The following is a 19,548-nucleotide window of genomic DNA, read 5'->3' as shown; positions in this document are numbered from 1 at the left end:
ATTTTCATATTCTTTTTCGTTATAGGTTATTACAAGCAATCTTGGATCTTAACATTGATGGCAAAGAAAGACAGAGGAAAATAAGTAAGAGCAGAAAATTCAAGAGCATTTGATAACTTGAGTTTGCTTTGTCAGTTGTGGGAAGAGATGTGAGAAAGATGGTCTGCATTCTGTTGTGGTTATGACCTTGGTCCATTCTTGGTGAGAGAGGCTGGCAGATGCCTTGAGCTTCCCCCAGAGGCCACTGTGGACTCATAACTTCTTGGGTGCTGAGGACATGTGACTTTAAGATGAAATTGACTAAACTTCATAATATTTAAGGTTTGGTGAGCCTAGTAAGATTTTGAGGCACACTTGCTTAAAAGAGTCTGGAGGAGAGGTATCTTGGAATTACAGGGTCTGTGCTAATACTGAGCCTTCGTTTGTCTTTGTATTTGATAAGCTAACAGCCACCTTAAATCAGAAATCCTCTTCTCGGAAAAGAACTTAGAAAACAGGAAACAGTGAGGAGAACAAACTGGCATAATGGAAATGACAAACAGTGAAAGTTTAGTAATTCATCCAAGTGAAAAAGGAGGAAATAATTTTGGAAAATTATTCCATGACACAATGATATGTTCCTTAATTAACTATTTTAGTTTGCCAGAGTTCTCTATGTATTTCATGAAAGGAAATAATGTCGTTGGAAGATGATATTCAGTGTGGCTCTCCAGGCATTGAATAGATTCGCTTTTAACTTCTAAGAATAGGATTTCTGATTTAAGATAGTTGTGAGCTCGTTAAATAGAAACCCATTGGAAGTGCAGCAATTGATTTCTTTCATCCATTTCTTTTTCATTTCTTCCTCCCTTCTGCCTAGACTCTCTCGCTAGTCTCTAACTTGTCTGCATTTCTTTTTGCCTCTGTTTCTTTCCCCCAGAAACCAAGATTTCCTGGTGGTTTAGTAAATCTGTAACAAATAACATTGGGTATTGCCTTGGCAGAGACCAAAGTGGATGGGCTGCAGGAGCTTTGAAAACATATCAGGTCCCTGATCGCCACAGACAAGTAGTCTAGACTAAAGCTTTTTCTCCCTCTGCAACATCCTGTGGGAGGAAAATAGTTGGCTTGTTAAGGTCAGATGATAAGGCAATCTCCTGCTAGGCTGAGAGACAGGGAGAGATGCAAGGCTCTTTCCAGATTCTTGTTGGTGGGTGTGGAGTAAAAAGAGCTGGAGGCTTCTGAGTTCACCACACTAAGATGCCGAACTGGTTGGCACGTCAGTGTAGTTGGAGGAAATACACGTCATGGACTCAATTGTGGGGCTGTGCCAACATGGTGCTTTAGCCTCTCAGTCTTTCCCTTTATTCTTAGCATAGAGAATATTGATTAACTCCAGTTCAGGAAGCATCACCGGAGGATGGGATTCAGCAGCAAGTTGGATTGGGGCATCACTTTAATGCTGATTCCTGGAGGCACAGCGCTTCAGATGGGACAATAAGCCCAGCCCCCAAATTGTGCTGGGAAGTTTCTAAAGCGGGCACTCTGGACCCGTTTTAACAAAGAAGTCTGTGACCCTGCAGGTTACCCTAGCATGCGTGGATGGAGTCATGGAGGTATTTTCATTTGCCATCACTGTCTTTGAGGTTGAATGTTCATCGTGATTTATTTCAGTAGTTAGCTAAAATATTTGCGTCCTGTTTAGGTGAAGTAATGGAGAGGACACCATTGTGGACTTTGAAGGATGGAAATGGGAGAACCGAGCTTTGGGGAAAATGTATCATCAGCCATGTAGAAAGCTAGAATTTGGTATAGACTAATTAATTGTGAATCACTTTTTGTTCTAATACCCTTGAGGACATCAGATGTTAATCTCCTCTCTCTCCTTTGGAGACTACTGAAAAATTTAAGGGAGCGAAAGGTGGACTAAATTAGAGTTTTCCTGAAAGCCACGATTGAAATTTATCATCCAGCTTGGGCTAGGTTATCTCTCAATGTACCAACCCACTAATTTTAGAAACCTTCCTTCTTTGTCATAAAACATTTATTCAGTTTAATGTTATGAATAAATTCTTTAATCAGGGAAATTTTTTTAGATTATTATGAGTGTTTGAGGAGTTGGTTGAGAACAACAAATACTGGTTTATTTCAGAATGACACTACCGAGGTGGGTCTAAACATTATTCTCAGATCAAGTCTATTGTTAGACCCATTCGTCCCCAGATGTTGCCATCTTTGGAGTCATACATCATCAGAGTGAGGTGCTTTTATAATGTATTGCTCTCATATATTCTGTGAAGGACAGCCCTGATGATAAATTTCTTAAATGATGATGCTGTCTAAGGCTAATGACTCTAAGAGCAAATGCAAGGTAAGGCAGTGATTTCTTTTCAGGCCCCAGCAAAGAATACAGAAGGCATCTCAAAACCATTTTCACTTGGAGATAATATTGAAATACATGGTATTTCAAGGCCTTTGCAGCAGACACTTAGGTAATATTGAGGTAAATGTAAATAGCTTTTCATTTTCACTTAAAACCCATTTAATGCTTTCCCTCATGGGAGTTCAGGGTTTTCTTAATTTAAAAAAATTTTTTGGACATCTCTCACCTGAAGTTGTCTCTCTCTCTCTCTCTCTCTCTCTCTCGGTGGATATGATGTACTTTTTGAATATGTAGCGTTTACTTTGAGCTCTTTACTTAGAGTGGGAGATATGTTCCCAAGGCTGTTGGTACCACAATTGCAGCCAGACGGATGGACTAACTGGCGAAATTTGTGGCTGGGAGACTTGTTCTGCCAAAAGGTGTGTGGGTGGATGGCTCATTCTTGTGTGTGCCACAGATTTGTGTCACATCCTTGCCCAGAAATTGTCTGGTTATTTATTAGTTGGGAAAGGAAAAACCATACATTTGAGGAAAGAAGAGGCAAAATGAGACATTTAATGGAATGTTTTGGTAGAAGTCATTCCTTGGGTCAGCGTGGCAGTTTGTTTTGTCTGTCTGTTTGTTTGTTTGTTGTTTTTTGGTGCTAAAGACAGCAAAAACGTGACTGAACCATTTCTTACTGCTTGGGGATGAAGCCTCTCCAGGTAGTGTCACACCTATTCTTTAGGTATATCCAAAATAAGATGTATCTAATGTTTTTCCAAGGAAAGAAATGTAGCTCCAAATGTCATCCACACAACAGAGATTCCTTCTTGAATAACAATAGTAACCATCACTAAAATGTAGTGTGCATTGCCAGCCACTGCTCCGAGGGCTTCCATATATTGTCCCACTGAATGAATGAAGTAGTTATTAACAACCTCATTTTAGAAATTAGGAAACTAAGGATCAGGTATTTTCAGTAGGCTCCAAAACAAGTAAATATGTATTTGTCTAAAGCCAAATCCTGTGATGATATTGCTCAGTACTACCAACTTTTTAGATATGTTTCAGAAACTTCAGCTAAGGATAGTGGTGCAAACTCTTCTCATTTTTTGTTTTGTTTTGCAATGCACATTCAATAAAAAACATTTTATTACATGCATTGTTTTAAACATTTTATTAATAAAATATTTAAAGTGTTTAACAAAAATGTTTTCAGTCATGAATGCATTAAAGTTACAAATTTTAGAATGTTTTGATGTTGGTAGTACAGGAGCAATGCAAAGTAGGTTATAAAGCAACAATGAAATCTCTTTCTTTGCACTTTCTACCACCCTTGGCCCCCTTGTATCTCTTCCCCAAGCACCTTACGAAGCACTGTTGAAGAGTTGTTCCCTCTCTCTCTTTCTCTCTCACCTCTCTGTTTCTCCGCTCACCCCCAGCGTTACTGAGGTATAATTGACATATTATATTACACAAGTTTAAGGTGTATAGCATGATGATTTGATACAGGTGTGTATCGTAAAATGATTAACACAATGAGGTTAGTTAGCATCTCCATCACTTCACATAATTATCATTTTTGTATGTGGTGAAAACATTTAAATCTATTCTCTTAGCAACTTTCAAGTATATAAAACAGTATTATTAGCTACATTCATCATGCTCTTCATTAGCTCCCCAGAACTTACTCCTCTTATCACTGAAAGTTTGTTCCCTTTGACCAATATTTCCCCATTTTCCCTACCTCCAGGCCTTGGCAACCACCATTGTACTTTCTGTTTCTATGCGTTCAGCTTTAAAGATTAATTTCACTTAGCATAACGCCCTCAAGGTCCACCCATGTTGTTGCAAATGGTAGGATTTATTTCTTTTATATCTATTTCGTTTTCTTTATCCACTCATCTGTGGACGATGACAAGTTCTTTTCCTGTCTTTGCTATTGTAAGTAGTGTCGCAACGAACATGAGGGTGCAGCTCTCTTTCTGAGACGGTGTTTCATTTCCTCATAACGTACACCTGGAAGTGGGATTGCTGAATCATATCGATTCTATCATCAGTTTTTAAAGGATCTTCTATACTGTTTTCCATCCTAGTTGTACCAATTTACATTCTTACCAGCCATGCCCAAGGGTCCCCTTTTCTTCACATCCTCACTGATGCTTGTCTCTTGTCTTTGTGATAATAGCCATTGTAACAGATGTGTGGTGGTGTCTCATTGTGGTTTTGATTTGTATTTCCTTGATGATTAGTGATGTTGAGCATCTTTTCCTTTCCCTGTTTGAGCCTCAGGCTTCATAGTTTCACTTAGGGAAATCCTGGCCATGAATTACCTCAGTCGTTTCCTTTGCTTTTCATGACAACTTTTATTTTATTTATTTATTTATTTATTTATTTTGGTTTGTTTCTTCATTTGTTGCTAGGTAAGGTGATCAAAGGAGAACACCATATTCAATATGAAATTTGAGATGCTTTCACTTCTACCTTTGATTCTGGGTCCAAGGAATAGTGTGACTTCATCTGAACCTTGACCTGTTTACAGAATCCCTTGGCTAATAATTCATGATGGATTGACTTCAATTGGGCTGTAGCATCAACTAAATGTAGAAATTAGAACTCGTTATTTTGAAATATACCACCAGTTGTAACTTCTAGCCACAGATGCTAGAATAGGTTTTGCTCATTAGTGAAATTATCCAGTGTGGTTAAAAGGTGAATTCAGTAAAACCTGTCCTTACCTTGAAGTGAAATTATGAGGCCATGCTTCTCTCTCACTCAAGTGTGGCATGAAATATTTAGACCTGGAGTTAAATAATAATAGCATTTGTAAAATCTGACTTTTTGAAAATAAGGAGTCAAAATAGTGTTGGAAAATGCTGTACTAAAAATCCCATGTTTTGTGCAGTGTTGAAGATCATTTTTTTTTTGCGGAGAGTGTGATATTAATTGAATTATTGCTCTCTAGTGGTGATTGTTAACAACTGACTCACTGGGACTATATTCAAATATATTAAGAAGCTCCTTTATTTTTGGTCGCTTGATTTTTGACAAAAATGCAAGATCATTCAGTGGGGGAGGACAGTTTCTTCTCATACGGTGCTGGAAAACTGGGTATCCACATGCAAAAGAATGAAGTTGGACTCTTACCTTAACACCATATACAAGAATTAGCTCAAAATAGATCAAAGACCTAAATTTAAGAGCCAGAACTATAAAACTCTTAGACAAAAACAGAGGGAAAAATTTTCACGACATTGGATTTGGCAATGACTTCTTGGATGTGACTCCAGAAGCACTGGCAACAAAAGAAAACATTGGCCTTCATCAAAATGAAAAACTTTTGAACATCAAAGGACATGATCAAGAGAGTGAAAAGACAATCCACAGAATAGGAGAAAATATTTGAAAATCAGATATCTGATAAGGAATTCATATACAGACTAAAGAATTCCTGCAACTCAACAACTACCACCACCACAACATTCATAGTAGGAATGTAAAATGGTCACAGCTGCTGTGGAAAACGGTTCGGCAGATCCTCAAAAAGTTCGGCATAGAAATGCCATATGATCTAGCAATTATACTCCTAGGTATGTACCTAAAGGAACTGAAAGCAGGAACTCAAAATGGTACCTATACACCAGTGTTCATAGCAGCATTAGTCCCAATAGCTAAAAGGTGGAAGCAACCCACGTGTCTCTACAGATGAATGTGTAAACAAAATAGGGCATATACATACAATGCAATATTATTCAGCCACAAAAAGAAATGAAATTCTGATATATGCTATAATGTAGATGAACCTTAAAAATATGATGTTTGGTGAAATAAGCCAGACACAAAAGGACCAATACTGTCTGATTCCATTTATCTGAGGTACTTAGAATAGGCAAATTCATAGACACAAGGGTTACCATGGTCTTGGGGAAGGGGAGGGCACAGTTATTATTTAAAAGGTACAGAGTTTCTGTTTGGGATGATGAAAAAGTTCTGGAAACAGAGGTGATGATTGCTTAACATTGTGCATGTACTTAATGCCACTAAATTGTACACTAAATTGCCACATAACTTTAGATATGTATATTTTATATATACATATATTTTGTATATGTATTCCATATACATATATATGCAGAGAGGGTTAAAATACTTCTGGGTGAAAAAAAAAAGACTAGGTGAGAACTAAAATACAAATCTAAGTATAGAGATGGGTTAAAATTGTAGTGACTATCAGCTTTAACAGATGGTAAACATTTTCAAAGGGAAAAAAAAATCCTTATTTTAGGTGTGTGCATAATTAGTGGGATATCGGTTAGCTTTGCTAAATGGAACTGACTTGACTTTCCAAGAGAGTTTGGTGATAAGCTATTAAAACGCTGTGGACTTTTGGAGTCTGAAATGGAAGAATGGCTCTGTGTCACTAATAATAAATACAACCACAAGCACAGAGCCAGCACATAGTCTGTGCTGAGCAAGTAACTATTGAATGACAAGCCTAACTTTACCAAAAGCCAACAGCAACATAATAACTTAAGGATTATTTATAAGTTGTGTATTGCACATTTTTTTTTGTGCAATATACATTTTCCCCAGCCATATGTTTTATAAAATGGAAGAAATAATGCAAACTGGCACGCTCAAGGGCACTAGAATTCTATTTTACATTTATTGGAATTTGGGACCATGATTCTTTTAGGGATGAGAGCTGTCTGGAATTAGGATGAGACTGTTATTGTGATCGGCCAATTAACATTTCTAGGCTGCCCCTTGGAACGACCACCTATATTTGTATTGAATTTCTGTCAGGGCACATCAAGCAAACAGGAGGAGAAGGGTACAGAAGAAAAAAAATCATTCAAATTAATTTGAATGAGAGTGGAAAAGAAAAAAAATATAGCCACTTGCTTATATTATTTTAAAGGTAACATTTTATCGATTGAGTTTATAGCAACAAAAATTTAAAAAATCATAGTAAAGAAGTACTGAATAGTGACTTAAAAAATATATATATACATTTTAAATTCCTTCAGCCTAGAGAATGTCGCTTTCTGTCTCTTTTACTTATTACTTTTAAAATTAGAAAAGCCAGGAAGAAAGCACTGTAGCATTCTGGACTGAGTCTAAAGTATTTGGTCATATTTTGACAGCAGGGTTGTAGATCTTAAACTTCGTATTAATGAGTTGGCATCTTTGGATCTGTGTTCAAAATATGTAGCATCAGACATTTAGAATCATGGAATGGCTTAGGATAAGCTTTAGTGATCGACTTATTTAACAAGTGTTTTAGGAATTCTAGGATGGACCAGGGGCTCTACTCGGAGAACAAGTCCTCTAGGAGCACACAGCCTAAGCTGGGGAGAGACAGCAAGGACAGAGAGTCACAATAAACTCCAGAAGTGGTGCAGTGGAACACTCCTGTCTTAGGAGGAGCAGGAGGAAGCTTTGCAGAGAAGATGGGGCAGGTGCTCTGGGGGCCTTTCATCACCTCCCCTCGCTGCTCCTCTGATTCTGTTGCTGGGGCAGTGGAGAGTTCTGACACACTGAGAGCATGGGTGTGCCTCTCTGCTTTGCTGCCTGAGGGTTTCTCTGAAATACCAGGACCTGGAAGTAGGGTGCAGAACTGACCAGGTAGTTAATGCCCTGAGGGGCAACCTTCCACTGATGGGAGAAGAAAAGTCAACAGATCAATGCCCCAGTCTCCCCACCTTTAAAGCAACAACTCTAAGAAGGTTTTTGTGTGGTTTTTAAAGGTCCTCACATTGTCTCTAGTGATCACCTCCATACCGCAGCTTTCTTTACTTCTTTTCCTTTGCTTTCTCCATCTTACCTCTTTGCTCTTCTGCTTCCTGTGATCAGTTTCCAAATAAACCACCTGCACACAAGTCCTTGATTCAGGCTTCACATACCATCACAAAGTATTTCTATAGGTTTTCAACCTATAGAAGCATCATCATCCACCTCATCTAGCAGGCTAAAAGCTGAGTGACCACTTGAACTTCATCCTCTCCTTCAGCTTTCCATGCAGTCACCACATCCCTTGAGTGAACTGCTTCCACATCACTCCAATCTGTCCCTTCTTGCTTATTCACATCTGAACCTCCCTTGTTCATCCTCTCTTACCTGGACAGTTATAAGCATCTCCAAGCTGGTATTTGAGGCCTTTGGCAGATGATTAGGTGATGAGGGGTGAAGCTCTCATGAATGGTATTAGTGCCCTTATACAAGACACCCCAGAGGGCTCTCTAGTCACTCCCACCTGGTGAAGATGCAGTGAGAAGATGGCAGCCTGTGAACCAGGAATCAGGTCCTCAGCAGACACTGAATCTGCTGGCATCTTGCTCTTGGACTTCCTAGCTCCAGAACTGTGAGAAATAAGTGATGTTTAAGCCATTGAATCTATGTTATTTTTGTTATAGCAGCCCAAATGGACAAAGACACCACTCAATGTGGAAGGATGTTTTGTCAGGTAAATAAAGTTGTGGAGCTCAAAGTGTAGAGGGATTTGAATGTCATATTAAGATGTTGGATTCTATTAACCTGGCACTCCATATTGCAAGTTATTACAGTTGAGAAAAAAGGTCAGAGAAGATGAGTTAGCCAGTTTAAAATACAAATCCAATTTGCTGTGGAGTGGCAATATACCATGGGTACGTGTTAAGTTACTTATTTGTGGTGGTTCTTGTTAACTTCCATCAAGAGGGTTTAAAAACTTCTCAGGGATCTTAGCATAACTCAGTTTATACCAAAAGGTATTTTTGGTGTCCTGGACTCCAAATATAGCTTTAGAACAAGGGTCCAGGTAACTGTCATTCATTATGAATACAGTTCCAATAAATGTGGAAAACCTGTGATAGAAATGTGTAAGTAAGTGAAATTTCTTTAGAGCACTGGCTTTCAGATTGGACTCTTGGAGCCCCACCCTCAGATGAAGCTTTTGTGAGTCAGAAGGTGTTGAGTGAGCAGGGGCAGTTTGTCAAACAGACGAAGCAGGAGTTAGCATAGCATAATTCATACAGGAGAACAGGTAGGGTGAAGCAAACACAAGGAGAGGAGTGGAGTAAAACCAAAAAAGTGTGGCATGATTCAGGGGCTAGTCAAGGGATACTAGGAATTGTCCTGGGCTGGTTTCTCTGGAAGCAAAGCTTGAGACAGGGATTTGGTTATGTTGTATGTGGTTGTTGAGGGGCAGGGCGTGATAGCAAACCTATGGGAGAGAGATGGAAACTGAATAGGGAAGGGGAAAATCCAAGTGAGAACATGATTTCAGATAAACTATAGCCTCAGTCTGGTCCAGAAAGATGTCTGCCTAGGCCCTTTGAATCCTGTGCTGGTCACTGGCCATCTGAAAATGGAGGGCCTGGGGGATAACCTCCTGAAATGGTTAATTTTATTGGTCAAGAACATTTTTGGATGAGATTAACATTTCAATTCCTGAATTTTGAGTAATTTTGACCTCCATAATGTGGGTGGGCCTTGTCCAATCAGTTGAAGGCTGAAATCTGACAAAAAGACTGGCCTCCCCAGCAGGGGGGAGTTCTCTGGTAGACTGCCTTTGGACTTCATATGCACTATCTGCTCTCCTGGGCCCCAGCCTGCTACCCCATGCTCCAGATTTGGACTTGCTAGCCTCTATAACAATGTGAGCCAATGCTTTATAATGCATTTTTTCCATTTATACATTTTATCTGTTCTATTCCTCTAGAGAATCTTGACTAAAACACAACTGGAAGTCTCTATCTCCGGGGAGGTGGCTTCTGTCTGCCAAGGGCAAGCCTCCTGCGAAGGTCACAGGAATAGCTGGTGGCTCCACACACCAGCCGAGAAAGGGGATTTGGGGAAGCACCCATGTCCTTCTGGGAGCCTGCTTTTGGACACCCCTTTTATGGGGTGCTTGGGAAAATGATGCAAGAATAAAGAGTAGTGAATTACATTTATTTAGTTGCAAGTTAAATTTACAGCCCTTCACAAATCCCTCCTCAGTACTCTGTTAGTTCTTGCAAAGCTCCTTTTAGAAACATTTATTAGTGTGGCACCATAGTACGGTGATTTAAACTTTTTGCGCTTTGAAATCAACTAGATACATGGTCACGTTCCGGCTCCCCACTTACCCGCTGGGCAACAATTACACGTGTAACTTACTTTCTGGGTTTTGAGTCCATATCTATATGACACATAATTTCAGTAACTACCTCATAGACGTGTTGTGAAGGTTAGAATGAAAATCGAGATCACACACGGAGAGCAAATAAACATCACGCACGAACACGGAACTCTTTCATGCCAGGCAGGGGGCGAAGAAACCGAAAAGCGTTATCCCGTTAAATCTCACCATAGTTTTCTAGAGGAGATACCATTCCGCGGGTTTCCTAATGTGGAAACTGAGGTGCGGAAGGGTTAAGAGTCACATGCCCGGGGGGGTCACCGGGCTGGGAAGAGCGGGCGTTCTTCCAAGTGTCTATTAGGAAATAAAGCTCCGTTTGGCTTCTGATAAATCGAATTCCAGACGCTTTGTGGCTTGGTTGTCACGGCGGAAGCATGAGGTCCTGCCCCAGGTGTCGGGACTTACAGGCCGCGGCCGTGAGCGCGCATGGCCCTTTGGGATGTGCCGCAAAGGGTGATGGGAACATCCGGGACTCCAGCCGCCGCCATTGCGTCTTGAGGCGAACGCGGAGTGGCCGCCTTCACTCCCGCTCTTCCCACCTACCTGCTGTTTGCCTCAAAAGGCTCGATGTTTTGGGGACGTTGGTCAGTGGAATCGAGGGCAGAACCATGCTTCTCATCTTCGTTTTGGTGAGTCATTAGCGGCATGCGAATCAACGAACGTCTCTGAGGTGGAAAAGGTCGTCAACAGAAAACCTGCTCCACCTCAGGGTTTTCACAGGTTTCAATGATTTGGTCCAAATCCAGAAACTATCTGGAGACAATAAAAAGGCTGCTGAATGGTAACTGAGGAAGACGGCTGAACTCTCAGTGAGCTACTTGGACGGTACCAGAGGCATTTAATTTTCACGGTCTTGCAATAAATTTAAAGGCAAATTATAAAAGTAAGGCTCGGTTTTGGTAAGGCTCCAATTTATGTGCTTTGGGCTTCTAACTAGCCTGTGGGGGCAGCTGGCTAAGAAAGTTGAAATTCAAAGACTTTTGCCAAGGGTCCTGCGTGAAAATTTCCAGCTTTTTGTGAAATTTCCAAAGCCGTCTCTCTGTATACTCCTAGGCCTCATATTATCCACAGGTTTGGAAAGTGGGCCGTGGCTGCTGGGAGGTAATATTTTAAAGGGCAAATGCTAAAGTTAGGAAGCAATTCACTTTGTCTCTTATTCAGGGAAATCACTTATTCGGTCTCGGTGCTAAAATTTAATTATTGCTTTAGTTTCACAATTGGGGTTTCAAGGCAGAGGGAGGCCTGAGAGGGACATGGTTTACATGGAATAAACTCAGTAATGCCGGCAAACTTGCTGGCATATATTAAGTCCTAATAGAATAATTACTAACAGAGGGAAAAAAAACATCTGTTACAGGATGAACCACATAGTTTGTAATCCGGGATATTGGGAAATAGAGCAATCTGTGGGTCTCTGGACAATAGTTGGGTTGAGGTGTCTGGATAGAATGGCTCTGAGCGAGGTGGCCTTTTGAAGGAGACTGAATGGATGTTCTGTCTACTCTGAGCGTCAGCTGACGCTCAAAAAGGCGGAGGAACAGTTTCACAGTTTCATAGTATATCAGTGTTCCGTTTTTCTAACTGGTTTCACACATCCCTCATTTGAGGTTTCAAATGGATCATTTAAGAGAGAAAATGAATGTCTCTGTTCTTGAAGGCCAATTTGGGAGTGCAGATCTGGGATTTGGGATCTCATTGGAAGGTCTGTGTTATTTAAATTTCTAAAACGAGCCCTTCTAATACGACCTCAAGCTAATGTCTGAGTCTGAGTAACGGCTTTGAGTCATTTCTTCCGACAGCGCCTACTGAGGGACTCAGGATCAAAGTATTGCTTCCCACGAATGCTGGGGTTGTCAGGAAGGTAACAAATCACCCCAGACTTTTCATTGGTGAAATAGAATTCAAGCTAGTTTCAATTTTTCTGGACTGAAAAAAAAAACCAAAACCGAACCCTTTGAGAGGTTAACAGTGCGAAAATACTGTGTGCTTGCCAGTGATTCGATTATCTGGATGCCAGCATGCCGTGCTGCCATCTTGTCTTGTTTTCCCCTTCCTCTACCCCCACCCACCAACTCTCACCAGACAGAACAGGTGAAGAGGTTGAGTTGTAGATCTCATTTCTCCTGTTTTGCTGCTCGTGAAGTCTGCCAACAGAATCCACCTTGACAAAGTCAAGGACTGTGCGTTTAATGTTGAACTGAGTGAATAAATTATGCATGAAATTGTGCCGGAGTCTCTAGTGTGCAGAATTGCTCCTTTTGATATGAAAGGTTAATTCAGAAAGGAGTCCAAAATAGCTGGAAATTGTGGGGATAAGTGGATAGTATTCACTGTTGTGAGCTGTTATTACTAGAAATTGCATTCCCCTCTCTGGCTTCCCTGGAGATTTCACTTTGTCAGTGAATATAAACTGTACTCAATAGAATAGCATTTAGGAGTAACAAGAGTGTATGTCCACACACAATAAAATATTCTAATGGCGTTTTAAAAAGAAGTTGTACTTTTTCATGTGTATCATGCACCCCAAGGAAGAATTTCTATTGCATTTAGGTCAAGAACAAGGCATATCAAACATAATGAGTTTTGAACGTATATGTATTACAAGGGGGCTGCCTGGGACTCTCATTTCAGAGCCTAGGCTGGTCATGCCACTGATTAGTTATGCAAGCCTGGTTTCTGATAAAGCCCAAACCATCCTTGCTTAAAGAAGGAACCACCCCAAATTGTTTTATCACTACATCTTACGTACTCAGCTTTAATATAATCTTCGGTAAATTTATGAAGCTCTTCAAACTGTTTCACTTAAATGTCCTTTTAACACACATCCTTGTATCATTTTTATGTTAGTTCATTATTTCCAGCAGAAAAACGTAGTTGTCTGGAAAGCTAAATTTTACTTAAAATACACATACACATATTTTTGGAGCTTGTTAGAGACTCCTTTTTGTGTTTCCATCACAAGGGAACAGAATTGTGCCACCAGACTGTGGAAGTTGTTTATTTTTGTCGCTCTTATGTACGTTTTCAGAAACCATCTCCTTCTTAATCTCCACTGGGGACCAGTAGGTTTTTTTCTCTAATTATAAAGTGGTCTCATTTCTGACCTGGGGTAGTTTCAAATTTTAATTCCTGGCTTGTGTTTATAAACTGTTAGACTGCATTATTCTGTTGGGAACATAGAAAGGCTTCAGTCTTTTGTGTTGGTTTTAACAATTAGATATTCATTCAGTGTCTTAAAATGTATTTTGGGTCAACCAAAGATGCATTTTTGATGTTGATTTTTTCCTTGTGTGTTTCACTTATCTATATACTTCACATTAGCAGTGAAGCTTTTAAAACTCTGGATGGGTGATAGTGAGTTGCTGTAGTATTTTAAAATCTAAGAGGAGTGAACACAGTTGATGGGATTACTCTTCTTTTCAGTATTCTTTTTTTGTTGTTGCAAAATGCCTGTGTGGAAAAAGGTATAGAAATCTTGGCATAGAGAATATATTCCTACAAATTTTGCCAGATGCTGGGTTAAAATAAAGTTGCTCAAACATCAAGGTGCCTGTGGGTTTTTTAAAGTGTTATTTTGTTACTTTATGGCATTACTAAGGATCATTTAAAATGAGTAATCCTTACCCTACTCATTAATGCCAAGAGTGTTAAATTTCTTTATTCTGCTGTCTGTGACTCATTAGTCTGTTCTGGACAGCAAATTGGCAAAATGGCCTCTTGTCACTGGAAAGTGTTCCTTCTGCACTATGAAAATATGTGGTACCTGAGGGGCTGCAAAATTTTTTTCATGCGAACCTGGACGCCCCAGGCTGCTAAAACTGAAGAATTAAATCACAAAGCACTACAGAATTGTGCTTAACATTCTGAGGACTTGATGACAGTGGTGTCTACCCCTGTGATACTAGATTTGATGTATTTTAAAATATTTGGGGCTAAATAAAGATGCTTTTTTGGATGCAGATTCAGATGCCTTCAGCAGATTAAACTGAAAAATCATTGAGTAAATGACTTTGTAGCCCTGGGACAGGTATTGAAGGTAGTGAAGATGCTGAAGGTAGTGAAGGTCTGATTATAATTTACAGAATTTGGCAAAATAAACCAAATAGTAGACCTTTACATAGAGTTCCGTAACATACACATACATGCACGAATAAAACAAAAAGTGAACTTTTTTAAAGAGCTGTTCCCTCTAGCATTTGCATATATTTATGTATATATAGAATAATGCATGTAATTATTTTACATAGAAATTTATAAGTTATACATCTAAAACAAGTAATTTTAAACATTTTATAAAATATGAAATCTATTTTGAATATATTATAAATATATTTTGAATATTCTTTAAAATTTTTTCTATAATTTTAAGTATAACATTTAATGTAATATTTAATTAAATATATTATTTAAATGTTATTTAAAATTATGATGGCAGAATGTTCAGTTCTCCCCCAGACATTTTTGCCAGCAAAGAATCACCTAAAGAAACAATTTAGAAGCAAATGGAGACTCTTTCCTGCAAAGTAATTAATACCTTTAAAAGCATGTTTGAAATAACTGGTTAAGCGAGAGAATCAATCTCTTTTAAAAGCTTCCAGTTCACTAGAGATCCATTCAACAGCACACACCTGCTCACCAATGGCCCAACACCCTGACACCATCAGTGTTTTCTTTATCTACCTTCCTTTTTCTTGAGGGAGGAAAAAGTAGATACATATTTCCTTTAAAATTTATACATCCTCCTCACCACCCCCCCCACCAGATCTAAAAGCATGATGCATTCAATTTTCATTATGAAGGGACTGTTAAGAATATTTAGAAGCCTGAGTCTAAAACTGCATGTATTAAATGCACATAAAATGAATATATTGTTTGTGAAATATTAAACACAAGTACTTTTTCCTCCAGTTGTTAAGCACAAATATGGGCTTGCCATCTAAGTGTGTTATCTTGGGAGATTTGTATCGTTCAGATTATTTCTTTTAGCTCTACATGATCTTTTCTTCTGGTAAATTCTTTTGAGTAAAGGTAACTTTACAGAAGCATATGTAAGTTAACCAGAAATGTAAGGAAAAAGTAACACTTGTTCAGAAGTGATCTATCTTTTTAAGTATCACTTGTGGGGCTTTAGAAAGGCAGTTTTTAAAATGCAAGTGATCTTTAGGAAAAATATTATGAAAAGACTTTGTTAGTATTCTGTTGTGTTGTGCTAGCCTCCATTTCATGGGAAAGATGTTTCATTTTAGCAAGATCCTCCACAGAAAGAAAGTTAGTTTTCTTTTCTTCTGCGGCACAATTCCAATCCTTTTTTCCTTTCTCCTCCCAGTGGATGAAATGATCTGAGTGGAAAACACATTTTTTGGACAGAACAAATTTACAGGTGAATGTGACCAGTGAAAATATTTGAAGGGGAAAAATGAAAATCAAATGATTGCTGCAGAACTTTTTGGTGAGCCGTTTGGAGTTCTGCCGAATGGTTATAAGGAATGACCATCTACCCCAACTGGTGAGGGAGTACATTTTAATCCTCTAATGTGCATATTGATTTTGGAAGATTTGCAGTGTGATACATGTAATAGGTATTTTTGCAGCTGGTACCAAGTGTATCCAGTACTAATATTTATTTTATTATTCAGTACCTTTTTGTACTTTTAGTTTTTAAGCATAAAAGTTGATTTTTTTTTTTTAAATTAAGTCAATTTTTTTTTTTTACCCTTGATCTATTTCTAGAAAATCTGTTTCCCTACTATTTGGAAGCATAGGAGAACTTTTTCTTTTTTGCTTACATTGTGTATTGGTTTTCTACTGCTGTTGTAACACAGGATCACTTGTAAACAGTATGAATTTAATATCCTACCATTCTAAGGTCTCACTGAGCTAAAATCAAGGTGTTGGCAGGGCTGTGTTCCTTTATGGAAGCTCAAGGAGGTCATTTGTTTCCTTGTCTTTTCCAGCTTCTAGGGGTCGCCCAAGTTCCTTAGCACTTCCTCCATCATTAAAGCCAGCCATATTGCATCCCTCTGACTCTTCTTACGTAGTCAGATCTTCCTCTGCCTCTCACCTCAGCAGGAAAAGACTCTGTTAAGAACTTATGTGACTAGGTTGGGCCAGATAATTCAAGCCAGTCCCCTGTCTCAAGGTCCTTAACATGTTCAAAGTCCCCCTTTCCAAGTAAGGCAATGTAGTCACAGGTTCCAAGGATTTGGATGTAGATATCTTTGGGGGACCATTATTCTGCCTCTGTGCATGAAAGGATGAATAAAGTTAACAGCAACAGCAGTTACTGCCATTGATTTTCTTTGATGCCTTCTTTGTGCCCTTTACAAAAGTGACCATGTACGATGCATTGTAAGCACTCACTAAGTAGTTGTTGAGAAAATGAATGAATGGATTGATTCTTGTCTTTATTCAGTCGGATGGTATTATTAGAGCATTTAGCAGAAGTGGGAAAGCACTTTGGGCTCGGTTACTAGTGGAGAAGTGGAGAGGTTTGGTAGGAACTGACTGATATTTATAAGCAAATCCATGGCTTGGTGTAACATTTGCCACAGGCATGAGGCTCCAGTAACTTAAAACTAAACATCAGGTGTTGGAATAAACTGTTCATACTCAAAAGTCAAAGTGCAAACCTGTACACCTGTTCCCTGAAGGAAACAGATAGCAGAAGGTATGTAACTCTGAATGTTCCTTCAACCCTGTAAAATATACTGGGAGGGGATGAAACAGAGTTCAGCACACAGAGGGCACCTGGAGTAATCAGTGTCATGAACGATTCTTCTCAGGCCCAGTCAGTGGAATTATGAAACTTCCTTTAACTCCTGGGGTTTGATTGGCATAAATCACATGTGTCTCTTTGAGAGTGAATAGAGCACACACCTGCCTTTGTCCCTATTTCAGAGTTGGTGTCCCAAAGAGAAGTCTTGAGTTTTAGGAAAAGATCTGCATTCAAATCCTGCATAGCTGGGTAACATAAGGTATCTGTAAAATAGAGGTAATAATATCCAACTTATGGATTGATGGAAGGATTAGAGATATGTTTATAAGGCCTTTAGCATAGGAACTATGAATATAGTAGGTACCCAATAAGTATTATTATTACTATTATTATAAAATCTCTCAGCCAGCTTCTCATTTTGCCAGTGATGTGTTAGACAAAAGTGTCACTCATCTCACATAAGAGTTTAGGCTCTGGATTTACTCATCTATTTATTCCTTCATTTTATTTTTTTACAAATTCCAAATTCCGTATTGCTATTATGCACCATGCTATGGGCTGTGAATACCATAATGAACAGAATAGTTATGGTGCTTTCAGTCTAGCGGAAGGGACAGGCCATTAAGTAAATAAATTCAAGCTTATTTCCTGGCTCCATAACTTACCAGCTGTGTGGGTCTGGGCAGATGACTATACCTCTCTGAATCTTTACTTCCTTATCTGTAACTGAGGTTAACAGGACTTACCTTGAAATGTTGTTATAAAGATTAAATTACATAATGCTCATTAAAGTTTAGTATAGTCCTTGGCACGTAAAAGTGATTATATTATAACTTTTTGGGGGGGAGGGATGGTATTTAAAGATGTGTACTGTTTTTGATAAGGTTAGTTACGTTCCTTACAGGGAAAGCACCAAGTAGCATATACACTTTAAAAAGCGAAGCTGTGTCCTCAGCTTTCCTCCTTGATTTCTTATGCTCAGTTTTTCAGAGAATACTTTTACTGCTAATACTATTGTTTTTGTCCCTACAACTGTTGATACTATTGTTATTACTACTGTGCTTAGCTTTTACTAAGCTTTTGCTCCCTGTCAGTCACTAATCTAATCACAGTACCTGCATTATGATATTTAACCCATCTCCCAGCTCTGTAGTGTGGATTAGGTGCTGCTGAAGAACCCATTTCACTGTTATGGAAACAGACGCAAGACGGTTAAACCCTGGATCTACAACAAGGGAAGGGTGGCCCAGGATTCTAACCCAGGTGGTCCAGCTGCAGTGCCCGCCATTCTTTGGAAGGAGACAGGTTGTGGGATAACTTTCCAGTGTGGTAAATTTCATGATGGAGGATGATTTGAAAATAGAAGAGGAATACAGGGCTGAGATTCCACTTCTCTGCTCTACAAAAAAGGATATCACATATTTGCTCAAATATTCATTCTTTGATCAAACACTTACCAAGTGGCTACCAGGTATGGGATGCTGTTAGAAGAAATTAAGCTTGGTGTCCTGAAGAACTTCTCACTCTATTGTAGGGGCAGGAGTGACTACAAAGGGGTTGTTAAAATAGAGGGTGCTGAGGATGCTGCCTGGTCTAACAGAGGGCTTATGTATGTGGTACCTAGGAGAGTTCAGGACATCTCACCCAGCCTGAGGTGGCCGGGAAGTGTTTCCTAAAAGAAATGTATCCTGAGGAAAATCGAAGATTTGCTTACCCCAGAGCCTTAGAAAATTATTTACTAAGATCTGTGGATGAATGTGTATCATAATGGTTAAGAGCATAGGCTTTGGAGCTAAAATGGGCTACTTTCAAACCCTGCCTCTACCATTTTCTAACTCTTTGACCTTTTTCTCAATGAGCCCTTAGTGTCGTCATCTGAAGGTTGGGAACAATCAAGAGTACCTCTTTCTTTGGATAGTAGCGAAGACTACATGTCAAGCTGTTGGTATAGTCCTGGGTGTAAGGTGAATGTTAACATGATTTATTATCATTGCTCTTGTCAGTATCATCCTTGCCATCATCATCATGATCATTATCATCATTTCTTTAGAAATAATCCTAAACAGCCTGACAGGTAACAAAAGGATTTTTTTTTCAGTTGTTGCTGAATTACTAAGAAACGTAGTACATTGGTCTTAATTTTTAGAGCTGGAAAATTTTCAGACAGTTTATAAGTCCCTGTGATCTTGTACAAATATATATATTACTGGAGTTGATGTGTAGAAAGAGCACAGTTTGTTTTTACCCCAGTTGAAAATGTGCAATGACATAATGTAACCCTTTAAGATAACAGAAGCCAGCTGCCCCATTCATATTTAAATATGAGTC

The 19,548-nt window shown here is 39.0% G+C and overlaps 1 long non-coding RNA gene across 3 annotated transcripts in view; it reads left to right on the top strand.

Annotated features, from left to right (window-relative positions):
* LOC106729852 overlaps nt 1-19,548 on the top strand; it is a 659,616-nt gene that overhangs the window by 19,141 nt on the left and 620,927 nt on the right. For 2 of the 3 annotated variants that reach the window (XR_004311954.1, XR_004311953.1), the window contains exon 1: nt 16,244-19,184. The exons of the other annotated variant lie outside the window; for it this stretch is intronic. This is a non-coding gene — a long non-coding RNA (uncharacterized LOC106729852). Of the gene's footprint in view, nt 1-16,243; nt 19,185-19,548 lie in introns of those variants that run through there. 3 annotated transcript variants of the gene reach the window in all.

The sequence above is a fragment of the Camelus ferus genome, chromosome 17, assembly GCF_009834535.1.
Source record: "Camelus ferus isolate YT-003-E chromosome 17, BCGSAC_Cfer_1.0, whole genome shotgun sequence".
NCBI lineage: Eukaryota > Metazoa > Chordata > Mammalia > Artiodactyla > Camelidae > Camelus > Camelus ferus.
The sequence above is the reverse complement of the archived record's forward strand: the minus strand, read 5'-3'. Positions and strand labels throughout refer to the sequence as shown.